Source organism: Fukomys damarensis, unplaced genomic scaffold (genome assembly GCF_012274545.1).
Source record: "Fukomys damarensis isolate Sample0158 unplaced genomic scaffold, DMR_v1.0_HiC HiC_scaffold_30, whole genome shotgun sequence".
NCBI lineage: Eukaryota > Metazoa > Chordata > Mammalia > Rodentia > Bathyergidae > Fukomys > Fukomys damarensis.
The window spans coordinates 44,974,559-44,991,030 of NW_022900942.1; the positions used below are offsets into that span (position 1 = coordinate 44,974,559).

At 34.6% G+C, this 16,472-nt stretch overlaps 1 long non-coding RNA gene across 1 annotated transcript in view; it reads left to right on the forward strand.

Moving 5' to 3' along the window:
• Positions 1-4,065: 4,065 nt before the first annotated feature.
• Positions 4,066-16,472, forward strand: part of LOC104871917 — a 59,480-nt gene continuing 47,073 nt past the window's right edge. The window contains exon 1 of the long non-coding RNA XR_782997.1: positions 4,066-4,229. This is a non-coding gene — a long non-coding RNA (uncharacterized LOC104871917). The remainder of the gene's footprint in view (positions 4,230-16,472) is intronic.

A 16,472-nucleotide genomic window follows, 5' to 3' on the forward strand; every position in this document is an offset into this window, starting at 1 on the left:
CTTACTATTCTATCTGGAACTTATTGCACCATATTTAATAAAAGTGCTAAAAATTGACACCCTTGCCTTGTTCCTCACTTAAGGCAGCAGTATTCATGCTTTTATTATGAACTATAATCTCAACTTTAGGAATTTTGTAGGTATGTTTATCAAGTGGTGGAAATTCCTCTTTCCTAGTTTTTTGTGAATTGTAATCATGAATGTGTGTTGAATTTTGTTACATGCTTTTTATACATCAATTGATATGCTTGCAAGTTTTTCTTCATTAGATTTTCAATATGGAGGCTTACAATTACTGATTTTTAAGCAGTGAACCAGCCTTGCACACATGGAATAAGATTTTCCAAGTTATGGTGGAAAACTGGTTTTTACCCTGATAGATTTATTTGCTAATGTTTTTTTAAATATTTGATAATGTTTTGTTAAATATTTTAAAAATTAATTTTATTGGTACATTTTAGGTATACAGTATAAGGACATTCATCATTGGAAATTTGCACCATTACACAATCCACCTTGGTTCTCATTTTTCCTCTTTCCCCTGCTTTCCTTTTCACCCCTTCACCCTCCCTATCTACAAAGACATTGTTTGCATTTTATTCTTTTTCTCATATTAATTCCATTCCCTTCTTTCTTTTGACATTAATGTTCATGAAAGATATTGATCATTTTCATTGCCTCTAATATGCTTATTATCTAGTTTTTGTTTTGATGCAATATTTTCTGATAAAATATGTTAGTAAGTATTCCTTTGATTCTATTTACTCTGAGATGATTTATTGTGTATAATATTTCACTCTTAAATATTTTTTAAAGTTCTCCAGTGAAACTATACAGAAGTAGGTATTTCTTTTAGGGAAAATTTTCAGATTATCAAGAGCACTTAATTAATAGTTATGAGATTATTAAAATTATCTATTTCCCATAGTGAATGCTGTGGTAGTTTGTATTTATCAAACAGAAGTTGTATTTGTTTAAATTGTCAACTTATATGCGAGAGTTGGGTGTAGTGTTCCTACTACAATTTGATGTTGCAGTGTTTCTAAAAATGTATAATTTAACATCTGCTATTGGTAATTTTTGTCTTCCATCTTTTTTCTTCTTAGCTTTGCTAGTGACATGTTAATTTTATTTTTAAAAACAAAGCTTTGTTCAGCTAATTTTCTTTTAGTTTAGTTTAAGTTTATTTATTTCTAATCTTACCTTTGCATTTCTTTTTTGTTTGCTTTTTATTTAGCTTGCTCTATTTTTCTAGATTTTTTTGAGGTTATAACTTGAAAATTGCTGCTTTGCTATCTTTTCTCTTTCCAAAAATATACACTTAGTAATAACATTTTTCTTCTCAGAACTTCTTCAGTTGTATCTCATAAACTTTGATATGGCTTTTTTTTTCATTTATTTTCAGCCAAGAAATTGTTGAGTTTTTTTTTTCATTTTCCATTTCTTCTTTGATCTATGGACTATTTAGTTTCCAACTCTTTGAAATTTTTCCAGTAATAATTCTCATGCTTTATTTCTGCTTTGATTTCACAGTGATAAGAGAACTCCATTTAAATTCTTTTTTATTTTCTTTTAATAACTCAGATGATATTCTACCTTGATATATGTTCTATGAATACTTAAGAATGATTATTTTGCCATTATAATATGTTCTATAAATATGCAATATAATCTGTTGTTAATGGTGTTGAGTTTTTAACTTTATTTTTATTTATTTTTTGAATAATTGTTTTTATCAGTTAAATAGGAATGTTGATTATGAGTTTATACATTTATTTTTTCAATTCTATTAGTTTTGCTTCACATTTGGCAGTTGCATTATTTGGTGTATAAAATATATAATTGCTATAATTTTTTGTTATACTAACATTTTTATCATTTGATCATTGATCTGAAATCTATTTTATCTTGTATGAAAATAGCTATACTATTGGTCTTTGATTGAACTTTTTATAATGTATCCTTGCCCATTACTTATATTCAGCCTATCTAAATAATTATAATTGAAGTGATTTTTTTTGTTGTTGTTGGGCAACACATAGTTAGGTTATATTTTTAAAATTTACTCCATCAATCTCTACATTTGAATTGGTATGTTTATTACACATTAATTTAATATAACATATAATATGGGTTAAGTCTGGTAGTGTATTTTTTGTCATCTGTTTGTTATCTTAGTTTCTTCTTTTTGTTTTGCTTTATTTTCTCTGAGGTTTTTTTGATTTGAGGCAGATCACTTGAACATTTTTCACTTTTATCTTGTTTTACTGTTGTGTTTGAGGATATGTCATATTTCTTTCCACTGCTGTTTCAGTGCTTGATTTAGATATTGTATTATATAAGCACCACTTATCATAGTCTAGTTTAAATGAGTATAGAAATCTCAACTTGCTTTATGTCTCTTTACCCACCATGATTTAAAATTGCAAATTAAAATTTCTGCACTGCAGATATTTAGACCTAAACCACACAATATTATATTTTCTTCAAATATCTGACATATCTTATAAAACTTAAGAAAATAAGAGATATCCTGTTACATATATCCTTTTTTTGTTAACTTGGTCATTATTCTTCTAGACAATCCATTTTCCTTCTTTAACCATTTTCTCTTTCTTTAGGAATTTCCCTGTACATATATCTCTTAATCTATATTTGCTGGAAATTAATTCTTTGTTTTTCCATACCTAAGAATGCTTTGAGCTTACTTTCAATATTTATTAGTGTTTTGAATATCTAAAATAATCGAATTTAACAGTTTTTGTTTTTCATTTTATCTTGCTTTGCACTATCAATGCATTTCTTTCTTATAAATAAAATGTCTATTTTTATGTTAATGCTTTCAAGATTTTTTTTAAATTTTCAGCTTTCAGCAATTTTGTTTTCCTTTTTCTTTTTCTTTCTTTGTTCTGAGACAAATTTATTCTTCCTATATTATTCAGGGTAAAGTCAAATAGCTGAACTCAAGTGATACTTGAGTAGTAACTAGGGCTATAAAAGCAAGCCATCTTTCCCACATCTACTTTTGAAGCTTAATTTTAATATCTCTTTGTCATTAAGACTTAGGAATTTCTTTTTTTCTCTCTGTTTTCTCCATTCTGTCACTGATTCCATCCACCAAACTTTATGTCACTATTTGTATGCAATTCTAATTCAACTTTTATTTGGTTCTTTTCGGTAACTTCTGGTTAAGTAAGACTTTTCTTACTAAGGCCCTACTAATTTTCCATTTGTTTCAGTGTTCTCCTCCTTACACACTGAACCACTTTTTGTCGTAGCTGTTTTATAATCTTTGTTAATTAACTCTAACCTCTCTATCTTCTCAGTGTTTGTATTTACAGATTATCTTTTGCCATTCATTTTAAGATCTTCCTGGTTCTTAGTGTGAAGGATGATTTTCAAAAGAAACATTTATTATGAGACTTAGAATCTTACTCATATCTTTTGTTTTAGCTGACATTTGCAACAGTTCTCCAGGAGGTGAAGATTTGTCACCTACTCATTGCCAGATTCAAATGCAGTTCCAAGGTTTCTACCGTCTTTTCATTGCCATCCAAAATAGGCGGAAAATTGTGGTGCCTGCCCATTACTGCTTTAAATTGTAAACAATTGCTGAGTTTGAATGCTTTTTGGAAGCTGTTTTTAGGTCAACTATGGATATTGATTTAGTTGCCCTCTATAAAAAGTTGTTTTCTGTTTCTATTGAACTTTCCCTCTCTACATTAACAGTTAAATATACATTAGGATTTTAATTTCTTTTGGTAATTTAAGACTGAACCAAGATTCTTGTCTGATTACCAGCTATCATCAAGCTGCATTGGATTTTCACCTTTATTTTTAGATCTTCCCACCATCTTGCCATATCAAAGTCAAAATAGCTGTCCAGGGGTTACTCTTAAAGTAGTTTCTGGTTAATTCACTATGAAAAAAATAGAACGGTTAATCTTTGTTCATCTGTACTATGAACTTTGTCTTCCCCTTATTCTTTGTTACTGCTTCATGAAGATGACCATTTTTTCTACCCATCTTATCTCCAATGACATCATAGAGGGCAATGACCTTGTCATCATCCAGTGACAATGGCAATCCCGACTCCAGAAAGTTTTGTCTAACAACAGCCCCAGTGGAAAGATGGAGAGGAGGCTTGTTACTACTGGGTGGAGGCAGAGGGCCACAGTCTTCACATCATCTACACGAATACAGCGAGTACTAAGGCAAGTCGCAGTCAGGTAAGAAGTGACCACATTTCTGCTCAAGTGTGAAGGTCCAGGATGCATCTTTGGCCCTCCCCAACACAACTGTGGCAGTTAAGACAACCTCATGAAATTAGGGACAAAGTGGAAGTCTAAATCCCTATTTAGCCTTTTCCTGACTGGTATGGGTAGGTATAAAGATGTAGACTTTTTTTTTTTTTTTCAGTGATGTTTGGCTGTGGTACATAAGTTATTTTCTAAGGTTTTCTGTTTATCTACTTATCCTCTTTCTTGTTTCTGTGCCTGGAAAGCAGACTTTTATTAGGGCATTTTCATCTGTATGTGTTTTTCAGCATTTCTAGGTTAGTATCTTCTTTAGCTTCAAGTCTGGAATGTATGAGATAAAAGGAAAAACAAAGGAACTCACCACATGTTGTCCCATTGGTCCTTAGGTCTCTCTCTCTCTCTCTCTCTCTCTCTCTCTCTCTCTCTCTCCTCTCTCTCTCTCTGGTATGGGGAATTGATCTCCGATCCTTGCTCTTCCAATGCAGGCAGTGAAACCACTGAGCTAAATATCTGGCCCTTCTTAGGTCTCTATTTAATAAAGAAAATTTTAAATACTATTTTATATACCATGAGTAGGTTTTTTAGCTGCATTTATTGGGAAGAATAAGGAAAATAATATCTATTTCTCCTCTCTTAAGGCAAAGATACATTCTGTGCTTTTGTTTGCTAAGTCTGGTTACCTTACTCTGCATGGAAAGTCTCTATTACATCATTACGTAGATCGCACATGTATCATTTGCTATTGCCATTACTTTTCAGCCCAATTATCACTTCTTCATGTAAAACTAATCATGCATCAATGAGATGTAATACTTTGATTGCATCATGCATTTTTAAAGCACTAAATTTGGATATAATCTTTGCACCTTATTAAATTCTTCTTCCATTAATGAAGGTGAGAATACATTGTTTTTTTTGTCTAATATTCATTCTATCACTGGGTCTTTTGCCATGTTTATTATAAAACTGACAATCAATGAATTTGTCTTTATTAACAATGAAATGTTTATAGCCTGAAACGTCAACAGGTGGTTTTAAAAGTAATTAAAGGATTATCAGTTATTTGGAATTTAGAATGTGACTGCAATTTGAAAAAAAATGCTTTCCATCGAAAGTTGTGGGGTAAGAAATATCCCACCTGGCCTGTACTTAGCATCATGACATAGAAATACCTATCAGAGCATAATATTTTGTGGTAGAAATCCATTCCATTTTTATTATTTCAATATTGTTCTGTGGTATTGTGATAGAATATATATATATATATATATATATATACATGGCCTCTGTAATAGAGGAGTTTATGATTTTATGTCAGACACTATAGGATAAATGAAGCTATAATAGAGTAATAAGATTTTTGTATGTTAACAAGATGACTGTTATTGGGCTTTTAACAAAGGGACACGCAGCTTCAGTCACAAGGTGATTGAAGAATTGGAAGTTTTAGGCCTAACCTTCAAACTCCAGACAATAGAGTAGAATAAGAGGTCAAGTGGCCAATGCCAGTGATGCAATTAACTATGCCTATGTAATGAAACATTCTTTCTCTCATTGAGTTTATTGGTATTTTTTTAGGTATACAGTACAGTTACATTCATCATTGGAATCTTGTACCTTTACATGACAAGTCTTGGTTTTCATTTTTTCCCCTTACCCCTGCCCTCCCTTAAACCTCTCCTCCCTTCCCTATTTACAAAAACTTTATTTGCATTTTTTCATTTTCTCATATTTTTTTTCTTTTCCCTTCTTTCCTTTCCCCCACCCTTCCCACTTCCCCTACACCATTAGCACTTTCCTTCCTATTTCACATTGTCAGTTATACCATTAGGATCTTATGTACAGTTATAGTTTTTCACACCAGAGAAACTATTTGGTATTTACACATGTGTGACTTATTTATTTCACTTAAGAGTATATCCACAATATGCATCCATTTTCCTGTGAATGACCCTAATTTCTCATTCTTTATGGCTGAGTAGTATTGCAGGGCTGTAGGGAGAAAGGAATCCTTCTCCATTGTTGGTGGGAGTGAAGACTGGTGCAACCACAATGGAAATCAATATGGAAATACCTCAAAAAACTAGGCTTATCGTTCCCATTCGACCCAGCTATCCCTCTGCTGAGTTTCTTTCCAAAAGAATTAGAAGAATCATATCACAGTGATATATGTGCACCCATGTTTATAGAGACACAGTTTGTAATAACTAAAACTTGGAAAAATCCCATTTGCCCATCAGTTGGAGACTGGATAAAGAAGATGTGGTTCTTCTATAAATTGTAGTGAAACCTTTACAGAAGCCTTTCAAGAATGGGTTTGCAAAGTTTCCAGAGGCTGAGTGTATGAAAAAGCAGAGTGTGACATGAGAGAAGACATGCAGCTCCCCTCACACGCCTTTCCCTGTGCATTGCTTTATCTGGATCCTCACCAGTATAATTTATAATATTTTTTGTAATAAACCAGTAAACATAGTGCTTCCTGAGTATCATCTACTTTAGCTCATTAAGTCCAGATGAATCTGATTTATAGCAACAGGTCACAACCTGGAGCATGTGACTGGATCTGAGGCAGGGGACATTATTTTATGACGGAATCCCTAATCTTTAGGAACTAAAAGCATCTCCACTTAGATAGCGTTAGAGTTGGATTGTATTGTAGGACAGGATTGTTCTCTGCTGAAGAATTTCTTGCTGTGAAAAACATCGCATTTGTCTGGTGGGATAAATGTTGTGTTGAGTGGTAGGTGAAAGCAGAGAAAAATACCCTTCCTATCTATGGCAATATCCCACTTTGGCATCAATTTTTAGTGATAAGAGGAAAAATCAAAGGGTTCCTTTCTGCTTTTGAACCACTCAACATCTCAACCCCAGGGGTGTACAAGAAAGGATTTCCTCAGATACCAAGGATGTTTCCACTAAGCACAACTTAGTCCAGTAATTCAATTGTAATAATGTCTACACTGTATGTAGCATCAGATCATACAGTTTATAGGGCTCAGTCATGCAAAACTGTCCATATATCAGGTGCTAATCCACTCTAGGTTTTGACCAGTGCTTCTGATTAACTGACTATAATTCAAGGTTACCATGACCTCTTTGGGGGCTTGATGAATTTGCTAGAGTGGCTGACAGAACTCAGAGAAATATTTACATTTATGGCTTATAATAAAGAATAGTACAAAAGATACAGATGAACAGCCACATTAAGTGCATAAGGCAAATTATGTGGGAAGAGATAACATTGTTTTCATGGTCTGTCTCTGAAAACACCATCCGCCACGAACCTCTCAGGGTTCAACTTTCTGGTAGCTCAATGACCCCAAGTATTTGAGCTTTTATAACTCTTTATGCAGGAATAATTGATTGAATAAGTAGCCAACTCAAAATGTAGCTCAAATCCCTTGAAGACTGGTGGGTGCAACAAAAATCTCCAATCTTCTAATGCATACTTTGGTCTTTCTGGTGACTAGCCACCATCCTGAAGCTATCCACCCCACCCCCGATATTTATTTGCATATGAAGGACACCAAACACACCAGAAATTCTAAGAGAAACAGAGATAGTTACCAAGTCTGCATATCTTATTATAAGTTATGATATCAAAGTTCTCTAAATTATTCACACTCACAACTAAATTAGTGAAATTTTGTAACTTTTACAGGTGGGTAATCTGTTGCTGAACTAGTTTTATCGTCTCCATTTTCCTATTCATAAAATGCAAAACAATGGTGTTTCTAGGTAAATGGATAAACCATGTTGGGGTAAAGGAAAGGTAAGACATAGGGAAGCTCCATTCTATGTAGAAAAAGAAACAACAATCATAACAGCCCATCTGCATTTACTAAAGCGCCACTACTCAAGTACTGCTTGGCTGAAGCTGTCTGTGGACTCAGCACAGCTGCACCTCTTTAAAGCAAGGTCAGATAAATTAACCAAAGTTAATTTCTCCAAATGACTTTGTCATCAAACTTTTATGTCTTTTCTTCTGTCATGAGTAAAACTTCAGGGAGACTGCTTATATCTCTGTATGTGGGCTGGAGATGAAGACAGGCATAAGGTCCACTTTCTTCTTTGTAAGTGGCATTGTCACTTGTCTATACAATTCTAATTTTACATAGTAGAGAGAAGACATTAATTTCATAGCGCAAAGCAAGACAAAATGATGGGATTTTCTTTAGCTGTTGGGATCAGCAGTAATGATCACTTTATAACAAATTAATGCAGTTTTATTTTATTTTCCCCAGTAATTTTTCCATATATTTGTATAATTTCATTCAACTTCTTCACTTAGGTGTAAATAATTTAGATGCATTGTGAGTCTACATTAGAACAAAGATATTGAGTGTCACTGTGGAGAAGAGAGCTGAAAAATGCAACCAGTGGTAGTGAAAACAGGTTTTGTATATACATTTTCTAAAGATGTCCCATGAGGGAATGAAACAGTCTGCAATGAAAGTTGGCAATAATATGTAGATGTATACTATAATGTATATGTATACTAGTAATCATTTTATTCTAGGTAGAGTACATCGATCCCTTTCCACTTTTAACCATTTACTTGTTTTTTTTTAAAGTATTAGTATATTTGAGATATTGGATTTCCCTTGACAGCACACCCCCCCCATTTCCTTCCTTGAGCTTGCTCCTGTCATATTCTCTTCAGCTTCAGTAGGATCAGGAGCAGTTGAGAGAGATGGGTGGGAATACGATTTGTCAGGCTCAAACTGCCCAGGAACATGGTGGATTTGAAGTGTAAAAGCAAAACTAAGCCTTTCAAGTTTAGAGTTTGGTTAATAATACAGAGGATTTAAATGGGATTTTTTCTTCCAGACAGTTCAAAGAGTTTCAGCTCTTAGTCTGCATTTTTCCTGAAATCAGTGAAAGAGGAAAGAGGAGCAGAAATTATCAGCCTCATTTCATCAGGCAGAAAACTTCGTGCTGTTTCTGAAATGGCAGTAGATTTAAGAAGTGACATGAACAGCATTTTATCCATGATATTGGTGTGACTCAGGATCCATGTTAAGAGGATTCTAATTACTAAAAGCTGGGGTGGAGAGATAATAAATATGAATGGGTCTCACTGAACATTAATACTATATTAACCAATCTCCTTAAGGGTAGCTGCAGTTAAAGAAGAGATACAGAAGATCAAGGCTCAGGTACCTAACTAAAGGCCCATGTGACCTGTTTGTTGAGCAGAATATAATTTAAACTTTTACATAGAATGAATTTGGGAGTTCAGAAGAGGGATTTATATTACTCAAATAAAATATTCAGGAAAAGCTTTGTGAAAGAAGAAAGGTTGAACTGAGTTTCATATGAGAAGGTAAATTTGAAGGATTCATAGAAAAGGAAATAGCATTTGAATGTATGTATGTTTTTTGAATTTAGTTGATCTGGATAGGCTGGAGGAATAATGGACACACGATGTATTTGAACAGAAGTAAACCAGTTGTTGAGAAAATAGCTGTGAAGCTTAGCTCTTTACCCAACCTTGTTTTAGTGCCTACGTAGAATAATTGCTGATGTTTGTCAGTGGTTCCGTCTGTATATAGCACTGCTCAGGGAGCAGAAGGCCAGGTGGAGCGAGTTCAGAACACTGTGATGTGTCCAACTCCAGAAGGGTGCTACTGCGGCAGCGGCAACACAAAGAACAGGATGCAAGTTAAGTGCAGCGCGGTCTAATTGCAATATTGACTTCCGGATCAGAAAAGAGAATGACTCAGCATATTCACACACCCATTTCCAGATTTTTTTTTTTTTTTTTTACTTTAAAATAAGATTGTTATGAAAAACTTCTTTGTGGGATTTATAACTCTCAATCGCCAGGACTTTATTTATATCACTGTTGTAAATCTCCCGAAATGTACCCACACTAATTGTTAGGGAATTGATCATGTTAAATTATTTTGTGAAGCCACCATTTGGGGCTGGATTTCTGGATTCTTCTACCCCTAAACCCTTTTCTTAAGTTTCCTTTTCCCCAAGACCACATCATTATATAGAATTGAAACTTAGAGCTTCTGAAAGTAGGTAACTTTAAAAGGCAACATGGCTTGTGATAGATTAAGAGCAGCCTACCCCACCTTAATAAGGAGGTCTTTGGCTCCATGCCCCTTAAATAGGCCAGCACTTCCTCGTATCTCTCTGCTCCACTCTCCTGGCTCTGCTCCCTTGAACAAAGTCTCCAGTCGGACCTCTCAGTGTGTGTGTGACCTAGTTGTTGAGCATCGCTGTTCCCTTTCATTAATTTTATCTAGCTTAATGGCTCCCCTTATTTTCGTGTGCTGAGCTCTATTCTGCATCTCCTTTATCAGCTTGTCTAAGCTAGCTTGCCCACGAAAGCCTGCTATAGCAGACACAAACTTCAATCATTCTATTTTATGATTTATTAAATAGAATACGTATATGCCATTATCCAACTTAACACGCTTTCTAGGCAAATTCATTCACAAACAACATCCTTCATATATCTGATTACCACCACCAAGACATCTAAAATAATTCTAGTCCCAATTCACTAAAATTCATTTCCCTTTAGAAAGACACTTAAAAACATCTTATTCTTCAAACAGTCTTCCTAAGCTTAAAGCTAATCTTTGATATTGTCCCTTAAAAGGAAGTTCTTCCCTACTTCATCACTGAATTAAATTGTTACCGTTTTGCTTGCATATAATTTAAACACATAAGTAATGTAAGGTCTCTAATGTGTTCCCTGAAGATATATTTCTGCATCATAATGTTCTACTTAGATCATAAACTACTCAAGGTCAGTGTGAGTGCCTATTTAACTCTCTTCATGTTCTTCTTACAGGAGCATGTACTAAGATATCCTGAATAATTGTCCTCATGAAAAAGTAGTTGAAGGTGTTTCTCCCCTTAGCATTGGAAAAGAAATCAAGGTTAAATTAAAAAGTTATTAGAAACAGTTGACATTTAATGAGAAAATACTAATCATACCTAGATATATGTATTTCTTTATATCTTGACTGAAGATTAGCTTTCTTCAAAAGGAGATAGTAAATGCTAATTACTAGTAAATAAAATTATGATATATCATTAAAGAAAACATAAACTTTATCTTAGAATGAGAATTCTAATTATAGATGCAGTTCTTGATGTTAAATTTTATAGAATTAGAAAAAAAAGGGACACTTGCTTCAGAGGTAGGATATTAGGGGTCTATGTACAGCAAGATTGGCACCTCACCTGGAAATCACAATTAGAGGGGTAGGGCCCATCAGAGCATGGGGCTTTTTTAGGGTAAGTACACAGTTAGCTTTGACATCTCAGAGGAAGGACGTCCTTGCATATTCTAGCAGTAGACAACATCCCAGAAGCTGGAGCTCAGTGGAACTTTGGCACTCTGGTTAATTGATCAGCTCCACAGAGCTCTACTATCCAAGTCAGTCTATTTGTGTTGGATTGTTGACAACCACTTGAAATAAATTATCCTGTTAGTTCCTTATGTCTCAAGCCCAGATGATTCATGAAATTGAATGCCATATTTGTCCATGCAGCCTTCGTCATAACATATTTAAAAGCATACCTGGTCATAGCAATAGCATGATTTCAAAGAACAGGTTTGAGTCCAAAAGAAATACCAATGAATTGAGTTATGATTAACCTGGTCTCGCAAGCTGTGCCTGTTCTACATTGTACTATAGTGTGTTCTAGTTCCTGCTCACAGAAAGGCTTTCAAAAGCTTGATTGCCAACTGAATCAGAAAAGAGAACCTGCACATATAGATACCCATACACATCTAGCACAGGCAATACAATTTTGACAACCGCTTAGACAAATTTTCTGAGATGTATTGCATTTTAAACTAAATCTGATCATATTAAATATATTCAATGATTCCCTGTTGACAATGTCACTTGACTTTCAAGGCCAAGGATCTCTTTTTTAAACTCAAGTTATTGCCACTGCCCTCTTGCCTTTAGAAACTTAGCCAAAGGATCACTCTTTCACTTCTGGGGAATGCCACATCCATTTGGACCTGTGACTGGACATTCTATGTTTAATGGAGCAACTGGAAAGGTACATTTTCATAGATGCCACAAACAGCTCTAGAAGCCTAACAGGAAAAAGTGAGTTTCAAGCATAAATCATCCCTGAGGATTCTTAAAAACAACAGAAACATTGAGAGACAGATTTAATATACTTCCCATAGTTATAATTAAAATTGCTAAAGTTATCCAGTTGACATCTACACACTGGGTGGGAATACTCAAGTTCATAGAAATAAAATTGACGATTTCTTTAACCTGTCATGTCTTTGCTTCTGACACACATCTTATTTTGTTTTTATTTTTTATGTTTTAGTATTGTTAAAAGCAATCAAAATGCTTCCTACATTCTATGTTAAAACACACTACCCACCTGTTCCCAGCAGAGCAAGTTGAGATACACATTGTTTAGGAATTTATTAAGTGAATTATGCTTCATGATACCTGTCCCTCTTTCAAAAGATTGGCTAAGTCATCATCTTTGTGGCTGCTTAATGTTTAATACTTAAATATCACTAAAAGTGAATATAACTGTGAAACAATAGACTTTTTGTATTGTTTTGTAACCAAACATAGCACACCCTCTCACATACCAGGCAAAACAATCAAAAGATAGAAATTGCCAAGTCTCAGAAATACATCACAGTGTTCTCATTAGATCAGGAGGGGCTGGTATGCCTGATCAATACTTCATAAAGGACGCTCACTTAGGCACAAAACAACTGTGTGTTGTGAGACTTTAGATAGACTTTCAGAGAATTTATTATTTTTCTTTTATTACAATTTTATTGATACATGTCTTACATATTAAAAAATTTAAAAGATATCTATATTTTAAGCAAAAATAAATTGCAAATAAAATACTGTTTTTCTTGGGGGGGGCTCAAAATTATGCCTATTAGAAAGCTGTGAAATACAAGTAACCTAGTTATGGAGATACTGTCCATTCCCTATGATATTATGCATAACTGCCTCCTTCCCAAGAACTTTGTTCTCTGGATAAGAGCAGGTTCCATTAATCTTGAGATTGTGACTTGTAATGTGTAGGGTATTTTGTGCATAGACTTATTTTAAGGAATCTTTGTAAAAAAAACTAGGACAAATATACTTAATAAAATTATATTTAACTTTCATGTACCCTTAAAAATAGCTCTGTTTGATAAAATATAGTATCACATATATGTATGTATGTAGTACTTTATATTATGTTATATATGATTGTCAGAAATCGTGCATTAAACCTTACAAATTGAAGGGTTAGAAATGTATGGCCATGAGGCCTGCTTAAGAATATGTGAAGTGTGTTATACAACTTTCTGTCCCTCTGATGATGCACTTAAGAAAAACAATTTAAATGAGATGTTCATTTTGATTTATGGTTTTATCCCATAGTAATCTGATTCCATTGCTTTCAGCTCATGACTAGGCAGAAATTTCAAAGCAAAATCCTGGTGTAAGAAGGCACCACATGGTAGCTAGGAGGATAGAGATCCCGAGTGGCTGAACAGGCTAGTTCCTCCTTTCCCTTTGTTCCTTCCAGGCCCTCAGCATATTGGATGGTGCCTCCCACATTTAGGACAGGTCTCTCCCTCAGTTAGCTGTCTTTGGTGTCTATGATCTCAGGAAATACTCTCACAGACACACTCTTAATTGTGCTATACCAGTATTCCAATCATTTTCCCATCCAATCATGTGAACAATAAAGACTAATTTTCATAAGGTAAGACTGTAGCCTCAGATATGGAGGCTAAGATTAGATAATATCAAAAGACAAGGTAATGTCTTGTACTGGCTGGGGCTCAGTTCAAAACTTTCAAGGTGAGAAATTCTTTAGGATTAGGGGCCTGCCAAGGAGCAGATCAAGAAAGGTGCTGTTCTGAGACCCTTGGAAGAGAACTCTTCCAGGTCGTGGTTTGTAAGAAAACTTGGAATTTAGGCAAATATGGAGACTGAGTTGGCAGATATTGGTGGTGCTAAAGAAATCTTTCAGGTGAAATAAAAGAATTTCCCTAAACACTACTTTCTGTCTTAAGGGTCTAGTGGGACCTCATCAATTAAAATTGTCCATGAAACCCTCTGTTCTCTGGAGCATGTTAATGCTGTCTTTTCAGTCAATTACTCTATTAATTGCTCAAATTATCCATTTATTTGGCAAATATTTATTATCCAGCTATTCAGGACTACCATGTCAATAAAATTAATCTTTGTTTGGGCTGAAGGATCTTAGACTTTCTGAGGGAAATTAGCATGAAATAATATAAATGGAATATTTCTTCATTGGTAACTCAAGCTAAAGTCGATTTTGATTACTTAAGTATGTACTGGATTGTTTTTTCCTAGACCTATGGGACTTTCTGAATTGCATTATTCTTCCACAGCTAATTGAGAGTCTAAAAACATTTTTAGTCTATTTGTTTGTTTGATTTAACTGGAGTCTGGTGGAAGGATATTGAAGGTGCATAGAATGAGAGAGAAGAGAGGCCTGGCAGGGATGAAGGGGTCTGGCCCACTTGATAACACTGCAGCCTGTCATACTATGAATATGCAAAGGAAGCCTGATGAAAAATGTCTTCACAGATGTAGAAGCCAAGCTCCAGGACCTAGGAGAATGCTTTCCTACCATCTGTCACCTGGGCTGAGTAGATAATTGCTGACTTCTGTGTGAAGATCTGCTTCTAAAGGCAGCTGGATGGCCAGATCTCTTAAACTGCCAGGCCCAGGAGACCAGGACTTTCTGTTGTTTTCATGGAACCCCTAAAGTCCTGCCTGAGATTACGATTCTTGTTTGGTGAATATGCACTGGAAAAGCCATTATCCTTTTTGACAGACAGATGTCTTGGAAAGTCTAATTGTATTCCCAAAAGACAATACTCCTTAAAAAATAATGAAATTAAAAATAGAAAGGTAATGTTTCAGTCAGAAATCAACATAAGTGCCAAGACTAAAGAAAGTACTTAATCCTATGATGCTTGTAGAAAATAGGGAATGGTTATGAATAAATTAACATTTTCCTCCAATCCATCTCATTTTCCACTCTAACTTTTGATACTTTATATTTCCAAAGGAAATATCAGCAAAGTATGTCTTCCAACTCTTTCATAATCTACAAACATTTTATCATCATTTTCACTTATAATTTTCACTTATAATTCAAGTGCAGTGCAATATGTATGGACAAAAAAGAGTCTAACTCTAACTTAAAACTCTTCCTTTCCTCAGCTGATTAAAATGGTATATATTTTAATTTAAATAAAGAAGATGTATGAGGACATAATGTCTTTCAAAGGTAAGCAACCAAAGATGGTCTCAATTAAGAAAGGCTTTGCTGTAAGAAGCTGTAGGAGAGGTGTTGAAATTGCAGCGAATCCAGTCAAGAGAGGAAGAAGGGGAACTTTTCAGAGTAACTGACTTGAGCTAGAGAAATGATTGAAAGAAGCAACTATTCTAAGCATCCTTAAGAGACCACACACAGATAGGCCTAGTCATGCATGGTAATGTTTCACAAAGAAGCATCTGTAGTTCACTGAATATCCATTCTTCATCTGAACCTGCAACATTCAGCTCTGTTTTGTTGGAGCAAAAGGTCTCAAAGGAAATGATTCCAAATACTGAAAGATACCTTTCAAATTAAATGTTCTTCCCTCTCTTATAATAACTATAGGTATTTAAAATGGCAGATTGCAAAATTCAAACAAATTCATTCCACATAAAGGTAAAAATGAGGCTTGAAATCAGGCAAGATATTTCTGAATGCTAGTTGTTAGTAAAGTGATCAAACACAAATCCCTTCAAGCAAAAAGAGGAATTGGTTGGCCATTTACCCAAATGCATACACACACAAACACACACAATGGAAAGTGGATATTTACCAGATCAGTTGAATATGGTGTACCAGTTATATGAGAGAGAGAGAGAGAGAGAGAGAGAGAGAGACAGAGAGACAGAGAGAGACAGAGAGAGAGAGAGAGAGAGAGAGAGAGAGAGGTGCAAACATAGAGACAGAGGGAAAGAGAGAATAATACCAATCACTGCGCTCATGTTACCATGTTCTGAATATGTGTTGACCTCAATTTTTCAAGGCTGTGTTCTTGGCAAGGGGCAGGTTTGGGTCACAGCATTACAGTGTACTATTAAAAAAAAAACACATTTTCTCCAGAAAACTGCATAAAAATTCCCCAGGAAAAGTCTGAAATATATATAT